The 18,939-nt window shown below is 41.0% G+C and overlaps 1 protein-coding gene across 1 annotated transcript in view; it reads left to right on the top strand.

Moving 5' to 3' along the window:
* Positions 1-18,939, top strand: part of LOC117972646 (1,4-alpha-glucan-branching enzyme-like) — a 268,712-nt gene that overhangs the window by 18,224 nt on the left and 231,549 nt on the right. The window lies entirely within an intron of this gene.

The following is an 18,939-nucleotide window of genomic DNA, read 5'->3' as shown; positions in this document are numbered from 1 at the left end:
GCTTGAATCTGTCAAGTTTAATTGAGTTGTGGGAATTGAAATTATTTTGGTGTTTATTGTAGCAGATTGAAACCTGTATGTGTGACTAAAAGTTTCTGAATAATCAGTTCTTTAAAAAAAAAAACACATAGTTGACAACATAAGGCCAATTTGTAGAGGTTGTTTTAATTGAAATAAACTGAGGCAATCATACAAACTGAATTTGATTTGTTTTGATGAAAAGCAGAATCACAAGGAAAATTTGGCAGTGAAACAGAGAAAATATAATATTTTGCACTCAAGTGTGATGTGAATTCAAACTGAATTGAGTGATTTGGAAACTAACCATATTTTGAAAGACAATTAAAGAACATAAGCTGTTAATTTCATAATTTAGACCTACCTGGGTTAGAAAAATACATTGGGCTTGTGCTTTTTGAATAGGTGTTTGTCAATATGCAAACCATTTCTTTTTTTGATAAACGGACAGCAGAAGTAAATCCTTGCTGAATAATGGATTCTGTATTCTAAACATTATGTATAGAGTCCTCCTATAGGCCTATAGAAAGTTGGTATAACTTGGAAGTCACTTTATTAAACTACATTTTTCTATAAAACCCCATGAGAAAGGATCACTTCAGGTACAAGGATAGATTCTATTGTACATTGCCTAGAGGTGTCATCTTTTGATGTGAAATCAAGGTCAAATATTTTGTGTCCCTAGACCCTTGTGACAGCAGAAGAGTGTCAGTTTTGCTTCATCCATTGTTGACTTGATGAAATACAGACTGTAATTAATTTTGACACAGATACTGGGACTTATTGTAATTATTTAAGGCATGTTAATAGATATGCCCTAAAATGTATTAACCACATATTCAGGTACTTTTTTCACTTTTTATTGTATGCTGCAATTTAACATACTTGGTGAGTCAAAAAGTGAGCACCAGGATTAATAGAATTAAAGGATGGCAGTACAGTATATAGGCATACTGTAGATCTGTCATTGTTTAGATCACTGGGTTTCAACCTTTTCATCTCAAGTGCCAGTGTTTCCAGCAGGGACCACCCGTTGTACCACTAACTGTGTAATCTTAAACGGCTGTTGTAAAACAGAGCCCTACCCCATTACAACTGCTTTTTTTCACCGAAAATGTGACGAGTCAAATTCTCTTTGATGATGAATCTTTTTTGGTAATTGTAGTGAGTATTGGCCAAGTATTGGTCTGGCATTTATGGTAAAGTAACACAGTTAATAGTCTTTGTTCTGTCTGTCTTAAATGTTTGAAATTCTGCCATACGTTACATAAGTTTTGATGTGTTTTTTATTTTACATTTGCTCCGAGCAGCACAACTGAGCTTCCCTGTTTTACAAAAACATCCTTATTTGCTGTAACCAAGGCAACAGTGATGCAACAAATTGACTAACAGTGGGATAGCTAATGTCATGTTATTAGATCACTTTTATATAATCCATAACCGATTAGCTTTTGTAAGATTGACTTTTTATCAACAAAACATTAACACTCAAGTGTGATGGGTGCATGAGTGGTGTGGTAATAATTACAAGTCCAAACAGTACTGTAATCCAAAAACGTCTGTGTTTATTAATAAAGAAAATAATCCACCGCTATACCAGCAATGGCAAGGGGGGAAAAAAAACATGGCGGGTTACAGTCCCCAAATAATAGATACAGTGGCTCTCAAAAGTATTCACCCCCCTTGGATTTTTCCACATTTTATTGTGTTACAACATGGAATCAAAATTGCCACTGATCAACACAAAAAAGTCCATAATGTCAAAGTGAAAAATAAAATCTACAAATTGTTCTAAATTAATTACAAATATAAAACAAAAAATAATTGATTGCATAAGTATGCACCCCCTTTGCTATGACACACCTAAATAAGCTCTGGTGCAACCAGTTGTCTTTAGAAGTCACATAATTAGTTGAATGGAGTCCACCTGTGTGCAATTAAGGTGTTTCACGTGATTTCAGGTTAAATACACCTGTCTCTGGGAGGTCCCAGAGTTGGTTAGTACATTTCCTAACAAAAACTACATCATGAAGACGAAGGAACATTCAAGGCAAATCCGGAATAAGGTTCTTCAAAAGCACCAATCGGGTAGGATATAAGAACATTTCCAAGGCATTGAATATCCCCTGGAGCACAGTAAAGTCCATTATTAAGAAATGGAGAGAATATGGCACAACTGTGAATCTGTCTAGAACAGGCCGTCCTCAAAAACTGAGTATCCGGGCGAGAAGGGCACTAGTCAGGGAGACCACCAAGAGGCCTATGGCAACTCTAAAGGAGTTACAGTCTTCCACGGCTGAGCTGGGAGACACTGTGCATACGGCAACAATAGCCCGGGTGCTTCACAAAACTGGCCTTTATGGGAGAGTGGCAAAAAGAAAGCCATTGTTGAAAAAGAAAACTCACATCAAATCTTGGCTAGAGTTTGCCAAAAGGCATGTGGGAGGCTCTGAGACCAAGTGGAAGAAGATTCTATGGTCTGATGAGACCAAAATAGAGCTTTTTGGCCTCAACGCTAAGTGCTATGTTTGGCGCAAGCCTAACACTGCACATCATCCTAAGAACACCTTCCCTACCATGAAGCATGGTGGTGGCAGCATCATGCTATGGGGATGCTTCTCTGCGTTAGGGCCTGGAAAGCTCGTGAAGATAGAGGGCAAAATGGATGCAGCAAAGTACAGAGAAATCCTGGAGGAAAACCTGCTTAAGTCTGCAAGAGACCTGGGACTTGGGAGAAGATTCATCTTCCAGCAGGACAATGACCCCAAACATACAGCCAAAGTCACACTGGAGTGGCTTAAAAACAAAAAGGTCAATGTCCTGGAGAGGCCCAGTCAAAGCCTGGACCTCAATCCAATTGAGAATATGTGGAAAGAGTTGAAAATTGCAGTGTCCAGATGTGCAAAGCTGGTAGAGACTTATCCAAATAGACTCATGGCTGTAATTGCTGCCAAAGGTGCCTCTACCAAATATTGACTCAAGGGGGTGAATACTTATGCAATCAATTATTTTCTGTTTTGTATTTGTAATTAATTTAAAACAATTTGTAGATTTTATTTTTCACTTTGACATTATGGACTTTTTTGTGTTGATCAGTGGCAATTTTGATTCCATGTTGTAACACAATAAAATGTGGAAAAATCCAAGGGGGGTGAATACTTTTGAGAGCCACTGTATACAATCCCAATAATTACGCTCCTCCGTGCACGAAACTGTGCTCTTCAACCCGAGGATCGTGGTGTGTGTGTCCGTGCTGTGCAGTGAGGGTAGTGCTCAGGGGCTTGTGCTGGCTCCGTGGTGGCAGCTTCTGTCTCCTAATCCTACAATGGAGTAGTTCAGTAATCTCGCAGCTACACGATTCCCCAAAATGGCCGACTTGCAGTTGCCACCTACCGTCGAGTCAGCCCATTTATGGGAAAGCGTACTACCACCTTACACAACGCCCTTTCTGGTCGGGAGGGAGATTTGCAGCTCAGATTCCACTTAGACACTTTGAAGTACTGCAAACCTAGTGTATCATGCAGCAATCAGTTTTGAAGTAGAACGGTCAACCTCAAACATTAGAATCTTGAAAACTGTCATTTACTGCTCTGCGTCCCTTACTCCTGCACAGCGCTCTTCCCCATCACCTTCTGTTAGAGGTAGCAGTGTCCTCACCCCATGGCTCTGTGCTAAGGGAGACCAGATGACGCACCTGGGAAAGTAGCCAACGCAGGTAACTGTCTTCATGGGCTTCCTCATCTTCCTCTGCCTCTCCTTCTCCCCCGAGGAAGAAGTAGAGAAGACGCCGTTCCAAATGATCGGCAGACTCAGAGCAAATGGAAAAGCTCTGGCCAACTGTTTCCCATTAAGGAACTGTCCTTGCACAATTACTGCAGGAACGTTCAGCGTTTTGCATGTGACCTGGCCTACGGAAGGTGAAACAAGGTAGCCCATCTTTGATGTGCCAACCCTCTCTCTCGTGTCCCCCCACCCCACTCCCCAGTGTACCTGGATTTTCTCTTTGAAATTCAGTCTTCCTGGGATCACCTGGCAACAGTTCCTGCTGTTTCCCGGTCGCTGGAAGCCCTATATAGGGTACATGATGCAGAGAAGCTGGACCTGGCCCAGCCCAATTTCCACTGGTGGAGGCTTCTATTGCCACCTTGGTCCAGGCACATAATTTAGCGCTTCTGTCCAAGGACGCTATCTGCCCCAATAAGCAGTGTCACGTCTCTGAGGTGATCCTCAATTGCGCCTAAACAGCCAGTACGTTCGCCGGAGGCTGGGCAATTATAATAGCATCCTGGTAGACTACCAGTGCCATTGCTGAGGTCCCTTTCCACAACAGCTGGATGAGCTGCACCTGGTTAACAAGAACCTGCTCTGTGTATCTAAACTCAATGGGCAGGATGTGGGTTGGAACCTGGCTGCGCTGATAGCTTCACCTAGGCAGCTTTGGTTCTCCCAGACACGCGTGCCTGACTGGGACAAAGCAGCGCTGTTAGACGCCCTGATTACACCAGGGCATGCACTTGGTCCCGTGGTGAACGAGATGCTGCAGCCCTTTCACCGTGCATGGGATTCCACGAATGAGCTGGTTCGCCTGCTTCCCTAGCGACCACCTCCAGTGCGTAAACCAGTGGCAAACTGGCATCCAAGGCCCCAGTAACCTCAAAGACCGGTGATGTTCATAACCGGCCCGTGGCTGCTTGCTGCAGAGGCTAATAGGTTCCACCACCCTGCGCAAGACAGAATCTGCAGGCCAAGCCAGAGGCTAAGCAGCAGCCCTAGGGATTTGCTCCCCTTCTTGGGGAGCTGTGGCAAAGTTGTTGGCAGTGCACAGGTGTAGAGGTGATGCAACGTGTAAACAGATGACATACAGCAAAGTTCACGGTCCAAACAATTCTTTATTTGTTTTAATCCAGGTCGTTTTGGTGACCGTAAATAATAATCCCTGGCAATACACAGCAATGTGTATTGCACAGTTTAAACCACGGGGTACAGTCCCGAAATAATAAACACACACAGAACACAAACACGATCACAAATCCAGAGGGAGTGCTTTGGTGCAAGTGGTGAAATACAGTTTATTCATTTACAATAGTGCATTGCTGTCCAGGTTAGTGCTGGATTCAGCGACAGCTCCCAGAACGTGTTAGCCGTCTAATAATGACAAACAAGTACAATTAGATGGGCAAACAAACAAACACGAAACACTCACTATAACTTATGGTCCTTCAGTGGTTCTCTCACGGTCATAACGAAGGAGCTGTTCGCTCGGCCACGACCCCTTGGTTAGCGAGTGAAATCGCTTTTCCTCCAATCAGTGATTGCCACATCGCTTCCCGTCTGGGGCGATGACTTGGTGTACTGTGGCTTCGCCCCCTTTCTAGATGGCCGACTTTCACCTTTCCCTGGAATTAATTGCCAGACCATCCAGTCCGGGGCACACTGTTCCCTTTACACAGCGCCCTCACAGGTCAGTAGGGAGATTTATAACCAAGATTGATTCTTTTTCTGTCACAGGAGCCTTCTGGACTATTGGCGCTGTGGGCACAAGGTGTGTAGAACCCCCCCCCCCCCCCCCCCCCCTTGGCAGGGTCTCCACATAAATGTTTTGGAGCTGCAGGCAGTTTACCTGGTGTTGCAGAATGTTTTGCAGGAGGTTCGAGGGAGATACGTGCTTGTCTGTACAGACAACACCACAGTGGTGGCTTACGTTAACCACCAGGGCAGCCTCAGGTCGCCCAGTCTCTTTTGCTCTGGGCACATGAGAACCTCCTCCTCACTGCGGGCAGTACATCTGTCTGGGGTGACAAGCTGGGTGGCACCTTAGAGTGGAGGCTTCACCCCGAGGTGGTGAGCCTCATTTGGGAGAGGTTTGGGAGAGCAAAGATAGATCTCTTTGCCTCCCAGGAATAGGCACACTGTCCCCTCTGGTTCTCCATAATAGGAGGCGGGGACGTGCTAGCAATCGATGCCCTGCTCCTGCTGTGTCTGGAGAAAATCAGGCAGGACCAGGCCAAGTTGCTCCTAGTAGCCCCTTAACACTAGAACCGCCAAGATTTCGGACTGCATACAACCACCGCACCCGCAAAATGTGCGGCTCCATTTTAAAACGACTTTGATAAGAAAATGAAAAACAAAACAATCGGATACAACTTAATATTTTTATTTATGAACATCATACATAACATTTTCAGAGCAGAACCATATTTACATTGAAAATTAAACCCTCCTTATTTTTTTCAAAAAGAGCACATATACATAAACATGTAATAAAATAAAGTTTACACAATAAACTTCTGTGTAAACAGGTGTAGAAAGCTGTATGCACATATAAAATTACACCGTGTAACAATTATTATTTTATTTTTTTGTTCCTGGGTAGTAAGTGTTATTTCCTAATTGCTTATGCCTCAAAAGTATAGAAAATGGCTATTATTCCCTACAAACTTTGCTTTTGTGACCAGGACAGTGATATTTTGAAATTTACCTATTTTCCAGAACATTCCAGATAGATTCAGTGCTGAGTAAACTTGGAGTAACTTCTAGAACTTTCTAGAACTTTCCAGTAATATAAATAGTAATATAAATACAGGGGCCTTAAGCCCACCAGTTCAGTTTAGTTCCAGCTGCCTAAGTGGATACATATCTGCATTTTTCTGAGATGGTATCAAGGTCATAGGAGACTTCAAAATGGTGGCATTCCTGATGGGTCTCCAAGGCGGTTTTACCAAGTTTCCCTGCTATCTTTGCCTTTGGGACAGCAGGGACACCAAGGCGCACTACCACAGGCGGGACTGGCCACAGCAGACTGACTTCTCTGTGGGGAGGAACAACGTCAAGTGGGAGCCACTGGTGGACCCCCGGAAGGTGTTGATGCCACCACTGCACATCAAATTGGGCCTTATGAAACAATTTGTCAGACCTCTAGATAAGGAGTCGGCAGCCTTCAAGTACCTTCAAGACTTCTTCCCTAAGCTGTCTGAGGCAAAGGGCAAAGCCGGTGTCTTCGTCGGACCACAGATAAAGAAGATCCTGGAGTGCAATGAATTCCCCAAGAAGCTCACTAGTAAGGAGAAAGCGGCTTGGAACAGCTTTGTCGCAGTGGTTCGGGGCTTCCTGGGCAATCACAAGGCCGAAAACTATGTGGAGCTGGTTGAGACTCTGGTGAAGAACTACGGCACAATGGGCTGTAGGATGTCCCTCAAAGTCCATATCCTTGATGCTCATCTTGATAAATTCAAGGAGAACATGGGAGCGTACTCGGAGGAGCAAGGCGAGCGCTTCCACCAGGATATACTGGACTTAGAACGCCGCTACCAAGGACAGTATAACGAGAACATGATGGGAGACTACATTTGGGGGCTGATTCGTGAAAGTGATTTACAGTATAATCGTAAATCTCGAAAAACTACTCACTTCTAAATCTTTTGTAGTCATTTTTGTATTACTTTAGTATAAATACATGTTAATTTGGATTCATATGTTGTTTTTTTCTGACTTTATGTGAATGAAAAGACACAAATTCGCCCGTTTTCTCATTGGAAATAGGTAAATTTCAAAATATCACTGTCCTGGTCACAAAAGCAAAGTTTGTGGGGAATGATAGCCATTTTCTATACTTTTGAAGCATAAGCAATTAGGAAATAACACTTACTACCCAGGAACAAAAATTGTGTTAAATAGTGTTATAAAACATAAATAACTAGTTATAAAAATAGCATCAAACCAAAATATAACATAACTTATGCAACATGAAAGTGCTTTGAGTGAAACAGAGTTTAAAGGCTGTCTGTTCAGAGTTCTATTACAGCTTTCTAAGTACAATCAATGCAGAAAACACGCTTTTCAACTGTACCAGTGCATTTGCCACAGACTTGCCTTTTCACAACGGGCGCAGACATCAAAATTTCTGTTTTTATTGCATTTAGCAACTAGGCGTTGTCTTTTATTCCATGTGCCAGTGGGCGCAGCGCTGGCTGAAGGTTGAGGGGCATTTGCCAGCCAGCTTTCGTGTCTCTTATCAAAATGTTTCTGCTGTAGTTCCAGGGCTAGCTGCAAAATGATGTCCCTCCGAGTGATTGTGTTGCCGGTGCACTCCTTGTACAAAACCAAAGCGTTGATGGCTGCCAGGTCCAAAACATTATAAAAAATAGGCACAGGCCACCTGCGAGTACCACCTTTGACAGAATACAGCCGTGCCATTTGATCCAGTATATCCACACTGTACTTCGTTGCGTTGTAAAATGCAACAGTCTCTGGCTTTCGTTTAGCATCAATCCCAATGGTCACTGATCTGTGCAGAGCTTAGAATACACACATTTTTGCACCGTCACACTCAGGGTGGCACAGTCGTTCTGCCTGAGAAATGTAGTGTAAATAATAATAATATATGATGTGTAGAATGACTTTCATCAGTGTTTCAAGCACTCAACAGGATTATAATACGTTATTTCACAATGATGTTGATTTTATTACAAAGCCCAGACTAAATTGTGAGCTACATTGTATTGATTTCAACATGCCGCATAAACTACAGGTCTGGCGGTTGAAGAAGCAAGTGCTTATAACTTATTCATTTTTACAATTCTGCAGCTGAAACACCGTATGGGTATTTAATTCAAATATTTAGTAACACTAAAGAATGGATATGCACAAGATATTCACATACGCGGAGATATTTAAATTTGAATTGCAAAAGCCGTTCATAAAGCGGCTATGGCGGTGCTAGTGTTAATAGCCTAGGAGGCTGTTTTTCAACCCTGATGCAGCTCCGGAGCGGCCAGCCGTGGAGCCTGCCCAAGTGCCATGACCTGCTCATTCAGGCATGGGGGACTTTATGGTATCCCGACCACATCGAGCCTGCAGCTCTGGGTCTGGCCCCTGAATGGGAAATTCCCCTTCACGTTAAATGTCATTCTGGCAGCTGTTTCAGCTTGCCATGTCAAAAAAGGGCTCGATGGCTTCGGCCACCTATGAAGGACATTGTTCCTCGCTGGAGGTTAAACGTGGTGCTTAATTTACTTGTAAAGCTTCCATTTGAGCCCATGCATTCAGCTGAATTGAAATATTTATCGGTCAATGGCGGCTTTTCGTGTTTGCTATCACGTCCATAAAGTGGGTGAGATGCAGGCATTCTCCATTGTAAAAGCCTGGACAAAGGTTATGCTCCGTACCAATTTTGCCGAAGACGATCTCGGCATTTCATGTCAACCAGTCTGTGGAATTGGAGGCTTTCTATCCACCTCCTTTCCAGTCTGACACAGCTCCATGTGCTCTGCCCAGTTAGGGCCCTGGCGTACTATGTTGACAGATGTAAAGTTGGAGGCAGTCAGAACTATTTTTGTCTGCTGTGGGGCTAAGTCCCCATGGTCAAGTCCTGTCTAAGCAGAGGCTGTCCAAATGGATAGCAGACACAGTCGAGACTGCCTAAGAGTTGGCAACCTGCCCCCTCCAGAAAAGCTCACTTCCCATTCCACCAGGGGCATGGCAACTTCGTGGGCTTTATTCCAGGGAGCATCTGTCAAGGACATTTGCAATGCAGCGGTGTGGGCTACTCCCCATACCTTTACTAGGTTCTGCAGACTTAATGTCATGGATCCTCAAAACCTTGACTTTGGAACTAGAGTGTTAAGGGCTTCTCAGTTGACCCTTACAACACAGGCATAGAGGTGAGTTTCTCCATCATTTGTTTAGCCCTAGCTACTTGTTACTGAGGATTTGTATGTTAACACCCTTGTGATGGCTTTGGTCTACTCACCCATATGGTAATGGTTATATTTCACACTTGAAAGGGAACATTAGGTTATTATCATAACCCTGGTTCTCTGAAATAGAAATGTAACCATTAACTTTCATGGACGGTGTGTCCATGATTGCAGCAGGCTTTTAAAATTTGGAATCAGCAATTATTTTTTCTCATTTTCTCCCCAATTTCGAAAGCCCAATTATTTTTTTTATTTCAACCTGCCTCACCGCTGCCACCCCCTGCTGACTTGGAAGAGACGAAGACGGACACACTTGAAACGTGTGCCGTCAGCCGTCCACTTCTTTTCACTCTGCAGGCCCGCCATGCAGCCAACCTAGAGCTATAGCATTGGAGGACCACGCAGCTCCGTGCAACTTGCAGGCAGGCCAGTCTACAGGACACCCTGGCCAACCTAAGCCCTCCCCACCCAGCCAATTGTGCACTGCCCCCTGGGAACTCCCGTCCACGATCGGCAGTGGAATTTACAGCACCTTATTTCATTAAATGAGTTGTGTATATAGAGGACTTTTATAAAGCAACATTTATTGACACAGTTGGTCAAGGTTACATCTTTGACCAACATATTGGGACATTTTAAAACATGATGGGATCTATTCAGTTCAGGTTGTATTGTATTTTCTTGGTCATAGATTGACTGTGAAACTGGCAAATAAAGTCTACTATATAGTATTAAACAGACAGAGGATTACATATATTCACAAAGCATTTAGGCTAATACTATACTATTGTTGCACCATTTAGTTTATTTATTTATTTATATTATTTTGTGAAGCGCAAAATCAAACCGCTAATGTTAAGCTAGCAAGAAACAACTAAACTAAGGTACATGCTGGTGCTCTTAAATGAACATTTGAGAAGCATCTGAGATTTCTTGGGTGAAGTGGTGCAGGTTGGAACGGATTCTTGTTCTCCGTACACCATGTACATTTGATGACTGTTTGTGTTTTTTTAAGAATCAAACCCAAATGAGACGCGCCCTACTGTGAGTCCCTGTAAAGTGAATACACACATTTGCTTGCCTGGGTTTCAAATGAGGCAAGTGAAGGAGCCTCGAAAATGAAGCACTGAGCCAGAGCTTCATTTCATGAGGAATGGCTGTTATTTTTAGTTATAAAACAGCAGGCAAAAATGCTGCTCTGGTTGGTCAATCGCATGTTCTACCCATTGAAAAATGTCACAATATTGCCACGGCTGAAGCCTCATCGTAAAATATTGATAATTAAATATGAATCCGCTAAAGGGTAAAGAGAAACTAAAATGAAATGGGGAAATTGAAGTAAACGGGGACTCCATCCACCCCTAAATGTGCTACACCTGATAAGTTTTCAATAAAAACAAACTAGTCGGGGGGGAAAAAGCTATGAAACATGAACATTAAAAAAAAAAAAAAAACACACACACAAGCATAATAATCTTCTCTGTCCTGTACTTTCACTACAAAAATACATATTGAAAATCTCATAATTTAAACAGGACAGTCTTTATGTGGTGGATGTGAATTATACTAGATGTATGCCAGCTTCTCAAGCACCTTTTACACCTTGCATTCACTTTTACAGCCTATTAAATGAACAGTATTTTATTTGTTTTACTTTCTGTAGGGAACTGTTCATTTTAAAGTACTGCCCCCTCAACAATTGAGTTCCCAATTATTTGATTCCTGTTTTTCAGCCTAAGTTTAGACTATTCAATTACACTGCCTCACCTCTTGCAGTTTCCCACAACAGATCAGGAGAGCTGAAGGTCAGTGGCCATCCTCCACTCCCTTGACAAATCCAAAAGCCACTTTACACCCAGTAGCATGAGTCGTTGTCTACAGGTCTGTGAAGGTCAAAGGTTAGCCCCGCAGTTGTTCACTGGAGCTCATCGGGTGCCTGGCTACTAGTGTTCTGCTCTAGTGTGATGAGGAGAAACAGCTAAGTTTGCCTCCCTAACCCGTGAGAGCTAATGCAAAGTACTGTGGAATCCCCAGCAAAAAGCAGCAACCTTCACAGCTCTGATGCAAGCCTAGCTGTATTTGCCAGCCTGCCATCCTAACTGGTTCTGAAAGATTCTTTATTCTGGTTTGATGCCAGTCTGCTGCCAATTGAAACAAATGGGACTCATTTCAGATTGCTTTTAAGTGTATCCCTGTGGCAAATGAAACAAGGCATGGCATTATTTTAAAAATGCAATGCTTAGACCACCCTTTTAAAATGAATGTGTTCCTCTTTTCTTTGTGTTTAAAAATACAATCATTTTGCAAATATGGAGATGGACTGAATTAATATAATGCATTATTTCCTTGACCAACAACCTTTTAGTAATTTTGGATATTAAAACCATTTCAGTTTGTGGAGAGAAGAGGCATTTTAATGAATTGATTTAACTATCTGGAATAAATAAGAAATGGCAATATTAATAGGAAAAGTATATGAAGATCTAATTTGCATTAGGCATGGCAATAAAGAATATTTTATATGTATAGTGTTTTTTGAAATTATACATTGATATAGTGTTTTTAATTACACGTGTTAGTAGCATACGAGAACAGTATTTTGTTCTGTAGTAATTTGTTTTAATGTGTTCTATTGGATGTGTACAGAAAGCTTTACTGTTAAGGGAAAGTGTGGCAGTGCTCTGGGGATATACTTTGAAGGTGAACAAATGTATTTTCTCCTGTGTATTACAGTAACAGGAAAAAAAATATTTGGATGTTCTTTTGAAGTTTCCTTTTAATATAAATTTTATATAGGACATATGCACATACATTTATTTATTTTATATGAAAGTGCACAACATGCGTGGCCATCACATTACTTTGGGGCTTGTGGGTCAGGTATAGGCATCAGGACATCTTAGTGAAGCTCGCTTAGAAATATAAATTGTGATGTGGGGTCAAAATAATGTTATTTAGTGTATGCTTTATAATATTTAGGATGTGTTCTAATTGTAATTATTGGACATACCAATCATCACACTTTAATCCTAATTAGTATGTTCTAAACATACTGTAGGTCAGTTTAATTTAAGATTCTCAGGTCCTGGTAATGTTGATGTGCCAAGATGCAGCCTCTGCCTTGCAGATCCAGTTGGTTTTGGAGTAATTTATGTTCATATTACATTAATGTAATGGTACAGTGCTTAGGGTGGAATGCTTGTACATACATCAACAGCCTAAGAGGCTGATTTTAATAGCAGTAAGTTTAACTTTGAAGCCTGATTCACATTGAATCTTTGCTGTCCTTGCTGCCTGTTGATGTTAGAACCTTTTGATGTTAGAACTTTTTGATGTTAGAACTCTTATTTAATTTTACTGAAGAACATATTTAAATGGTTCATCTGTATGAAGATTATCTCTTTACTTAAAACCTTGACTTGTTTTCAACTGATAATAAAATACTGTTCTAGAGGTTGTGTTATTTCAAAGAAACATCTTATTCTGTAATAGGGTATTTTTTTTCTTGCCTCTAACATTGCTGAAGCCACTCTCCTGAACAATCCTCAAGTAGTTCAATTCAGCAAATCTTGATTAGATTGCAATACAGTAAAGCCTGTACAATTAGTGTGCTTCATTACAGAGTTACTGTAAAATACAATGAAAAAACTATTTGAATGCTTTTATATATATATATATATATATATATATATATATATATATACAGTATATATAATGTGTGTGTGTGTTACTATACATACACAATGATGCCTCAAAAAAATCTTTACCTATCTTTACCTCCTAGATTTTTTTCTTATACTAATTTTAAACCTTAGAAAAGAGAAATCGCATGACCAGTTGCCAGATTGCACAGTCAGATTCATATGGATTTTAAATTTAAAATCCTGCCGGATTCCAGAATAGACAGATTCCAAATTGTAGAGGGTATCACACCATTAATTTCAGTAGGGATTTTGTCGGGACCCAAAAAGCATGCAGAATTCTACAAAGTTTTGGTTTGTAGTGGGGCTGGATTAGGCAGGTTTTACTGTACATCTGAGAAAAGCTGAACGTGCACAAAAGAAAGGCAAGCAAAACAGCTATAAACTTTCATACCTTTTGACATTTATTTTAAGTTGTTGGTTTTGACCTGACTGCTTAATTGATGTGATGCATACCTGTTCCCACTTCATGTCATAAACTCTGGTTTTCTTTTTATTAATTTTTGTCAGGGACCTCCATTGCTTCATCCAGCATTCGTCAGCTGTGACTCGCAGCGTGCACATAGATTTCTGTAATCCATGGCATTTAGACCTCTCTTTCCATAGCAAGCAGAAATCAAAGCCTTTATAAAAAGAAGAGAAGTGGTGGGAGAACAGACCACTGGGGACTCTTCCTATAGTAGTCAGTCAGCCTGTAGAACTCGCTATCAATCTTGGCTGATGGTTAATTATTACAGTGTCTAGATAGAAATCAAATGAACAAATAGCTGGTTCGTCAAAATTGTAAAGTGCAAGTTTTATTTTTATTTTTATTTTTTATTTTTTTTCCTTTCTCTCGAGGATGCTTTGACCGGTCTTTTCTATTTTTAAGGTCCCCAAAAATGGTAGCCACCATATGCTCCTTATCTAATTACTTTGTTTCTGTGAGTTTTCTGTTAGTTACAAGCTTGTTAATGTCCTTGTACAAATGATGCATTTACACCACAGGCTCTGAACCTTTAATCTTTATTAAAAATTATAAAATAAACTTACTGAACATTATAGTGTTGGGGAAAGTCAAAGTGATTTATTGTTACAGGCAACATAGCACACACTTAATGGGCTGCATCTGTGGAGATCTACATATTTTATATAAGTTTGACATTTGGCTTTCTTTTTTCTGTATACTGCTATCTTTCCAGTTACGTTGGTGTTCTCTTCTCAACTACATTGCTGATTATTTTTGAAAAGGGCAGTGTTGTAACTGTTCAGTCAACCTTTCTGATTTTATTTTCTCTCTTTGTGAAACAAGAGCATATGCAACAGTCTGGTGTACAAAAGGAGTATTGGACAAGATAAAATACGTTTTTTTGGCAATTGTATAATTATTAATCTATTTACTGACAAACTTAAACTCTGGTGCTTTCAGTTTGGTCTGCTGCCAGGACTTCTGTGGCCACTCACTGTGTATGAAGTTTCCTTGACAACAGTAGAGAAGCTGGAAGCGTTAATCAGTTCATAGGTCAGGAAATGGTTAGTACAGGGGACACCAAGACATTCTGCTTGACATGCCAGCCCTTTTCAGAAATGCTGACAGACTCAACTTTTTTTTTTTTTGGAGGAGGTGGGTGATGTGTGTAGTTATGTTGTGTTCGCTGACATATATTTCACAAAGGTGATTGACTAAGAAATAAAATTACACATACCTGCAAAAAAAAAAAAAAATGTCAGACTGAAATCAAATCCTTAATCCACAAGCTACTGTGTATCTCATGCAAAAAACAAAAGTCAGAATGTCATGCATAGCGTCGAACCATCTCGCGGTATTTAAACATGAACTTCAGGAAATTATTTAAAAAATGTTTAATGCTTAACACAAGATGTTCAGTGATTCAAACTTGTGAGTACATATACTGTATAATTAAAAAAATAATAATCTCCAAAAACATCTCATTAAACGCATCTCATTAAAAAAATATGTCCCACCCACCCCAACCTAAACCAATTATGTGGAGACCTGCCCCATAGTCATGGTTATGACCCATGAAAATAAAATAAAAAAACAATATTATTATTATTATTTATTTCTTAACAGGCCCTTATCCAGGGTGACTTACAATTGTTACAAGATATCACATTATTTTTTACACATTATTTTTACATACAATTCCCCATTTATACAGTTGGGTTTTTACTGGAGCAATCTAGGTAAAGTACCTTGCTCAAGGGTACAACAGCAGTGTCCCCTAACTGGGTTTGAACCCACGACCCTCCGGTCAAGAGTCCAGAGCCCTAACCACTACTCCACACTGCTGCTGTTTTGCCTGGCACGCCAAGATCTCAAAAGTAGATATTGCGGGTTTTTTTGGCCCAGAATCGTTGCTGAATCCTGGATTGGGAGTTCCACACTGCCTCAGCAGAGTGGAACTGTATGGTAAAGGGATACTGCAGCTGGCAGTCTCAGCTCTAACCGAGGAGTTTAAGTGTGCCAAGCTTTAATTGGAAATGACATTGGTAGAGTCACATGATGAATGTGTGAGGGAGGCAGCACCTGTGTTGAAAACTGGAATAAGTGTGTGGCAAAGGAAGCTGTGGAAGATGCAAAGGCTCCACTTCATACCAGTGATCTCATGGGCAAGTACAGCATGGAGGAGGAGGCGAGGCCTTGGTCTCAGTTCGGCTCCTCCTACATGGCACAAAGCACCTCCAGCTCAACGGAGGAAGCTGGTAATCAATAAGGTGCAAAAGCCGGAGGAGAGGATGAGGTGCGTAAAGGCAGTTTCCCAGGCCAAGCAGGGAGAATGGACGAGATGGGAGAGTGTGGAACAACGCAAGATCGGCTGGTGATATCTATGGACAATGGAACAGAGCAGGATCAGTTTTCTCATCAGGTCAACATATGATGTTCTCCCATCACCACAGAACCTTAATCTATGGGTAAGAAAGGATGTGTGGTGTCCTTTGTGTTCATCGGCAGCTACATTGACACATTTTGACAGGATGTAAGGTGAGTCTTAGCCAAGGACGGTTTAGTTGGCGTCATGACCAGGAGCTGCGATGTTTGACCTTGGCATTGGAAGACAAGCGTTGCATGACCAACAGGTTGCCGCCAATGCTAGCAATATATGACACACAAAGAACAACATTCCTCCATTCAGGGGAGCAACCACGAAGAAAAGGTATTAAAACCAAAACTCGTCTAGGACAACTGGAAGCTGCTAGAGACTGTAAAATGCTGGCAGATGTTGGACAATGGCATATTTTCCCAGCTGAGATTGCCACCACTAACCTTCGACCTGATATTGTCTTGTGGTCTGGATCAGCATGACTTGTTCACCTGGTAGAGTTAACAGTACCATGGGAGGGTGCTGTGGATGAGGCGTATGAAATGAAGAAACTTAGGTACGCTCAACTAGCTGCTGAAGTGGAACAGCGAGAATGGAGAGTCCAGGTTTACCCAGTGGAGGTCGGTTGTCGAGGATTTGTGGCACACTCCACAACCCAGTTTCTCAGAGACATCAGATTAAGTGGTCAAGAGTTGCTACGCATAGTGAAGAACTTATCTGAAACAGCAGAGAGGAGCAGCAACTGGCTGTGGTTGAGATGAAAAGATTCTGCTTGGGGACCACAAACACAGTAGAAAGATAGCTACGTCGATGTAAATGAAGTAAGCTGGGCTTAGCTGAGTGGGGGATGGAGGGGGGTGATGCGGGATGCCAGAATCACTGTCGAGTCCTCTTAAGGTGTCGTGGGCTAGTCGACGAAACACCAAGGATGGAATGTGCCCACTTGAAGATCCCAGAGAAGTACCCTACTCAGCTCAGTCCAGATGGTTGTTATACTGATGCGCTAGGGAGGCCGCATTGTGGTTGATCCCTGGAGCCAGCATTGCAGCAGTTGTGTGTGCTAATGTGCCAGGGAGGCAAAATAGGCTGATCCCTGGAGCCAGCATTACACTTCAGATATCTACCTCATCAGATGGAAGGAAATGCAGATGGATCACATTAGTTTACAGTAAAAGAAACTATGTCTTAGTTGGTGTTTACCTTGGCGAGAGCCAAGTCCAATATCAGCATGAAGTTTTAACACCTACTCTCATCTAATGGAAATCACTTTGATGTGTGTTGCAGTCCGGGGACAATCAAACAGTTTTTTTTTATTGCTTTATCTCTTTAAAACACAATCTTCATTAGTTTTGAACGGCATTTGTTGAAATGTTTGTCTACTTGAGTTGAACTTTTATCTCAATAATTTTCTTTAGATACTCCCAAACCTACAACTGTAGAACTCAATCCACTTTTTTAAAATCTTTTTGCAGTTTTTCATAATACAGAATAGCTTCCAGAAACTGAACTTTTTTCTGTTAAGTTTTAAAAAATATACCTTTTCTGTTAAGTTTTAAAATATATTGCTACCGTCAATTCTCTGCAGAAACTGTAACGTGTAAAATGCAAATGTTTAATTAAAGGGTTAAGCAGAAGCAGTAATCTTTTTAAAACCGATGTGCATTAAAAATAAGTGGACACTGTATAAAAATATTTATTTAAAAACATACCTTGCATAACTTACCTGTCATGCACCTGCAGTAAATTACTAATAGGGTCATTCCATGGCAAACCACCCTAATAAAGTTTTGATTTGAAACCCTACTGTTTTACACCAGACTTGTTTCTTAGGGTTGTTTCAGGCAAATAAGCTCAAATTTATATTTCAAGGTCAAGGGGTCAAAAGTTAGAGGTCCCCCCCCCCCCACTTAACGTTAACTAAACTTTTACTTAAAACAGCTCATGCTACAGTCTTGTAGGAGATGTCATTTTCAAATCGCACAGCAAATCCCCAAAAAGTATACAAAATACATTTGAAAGAAAACAAAAGGAAATTCGACCTTAACAAAGTTCTTGACCTTGGTGTGAAACCCCAAAAATAAAAATCTTGAAAAATTACAAAGAAAAGGTCAAGGTCTTGGCTTCGTCTGTGCAAAATTTTCAATGTGTTTTCAAAACATAAGTTGCACCCGCCCCCCACCCCCCTTCTAAGACACCCGAATAATCTTCAGGTAACAAACATTTAATTTGAATCAGATGACCTGATTAAATGAGTGACACATCAACCGTGGCAAAAAAAGTTGGAGATGGTAGGGTGTAACCTGTTGGGTGATTTGTTACGGAATGACCCAATAGGGTTATATGGAATATTATGTTATTATTTTCTACTCCTATACCAAAACATCTGGCAAATGTTAGCCACTCTTTATCCATTGTCCATAAACCTGTTCATTCTTCTATAATTCTACTGTACCAACCTTTTATACAGTGGATTGAAACTTTGTAAATATATTTGAGATGTTTGAAAAGATTAAATAAATGCATTGCAGACTTGCATAACTAGTTTAAAACGCAGAAAATAGCTGCTTGACATGTTATCCTCATATTGATTACTGTACAGAACACACGCGTGACTGCACTGATTGTTTTGCTACTTTCACGTGTATTTTGATTTGCTAACATGGCAGTTTTGCAACTTTCTAGTACTTGCCAGTGTAAGAA

Source organism: Acipenser ruthenus, chromosome 8 (assembly GCF_902713425.1).
Source record: "Acipenser ruthenus chromosome 8, fAciRut3.2 maternal haplotype, whole genome shotgun sequence".
NCBI classification, from domain to species: Eukaryota; Metazoa; Chordata; class Actinopteri; order Acipenseriformes; family Acipenseridae; genus Acipenser; species Acipenser ruthenus.
Note: the sequence above shows the minus strand (reverse complement) of the source record. Positions and strands in the feature narration are given on the sequence as shown.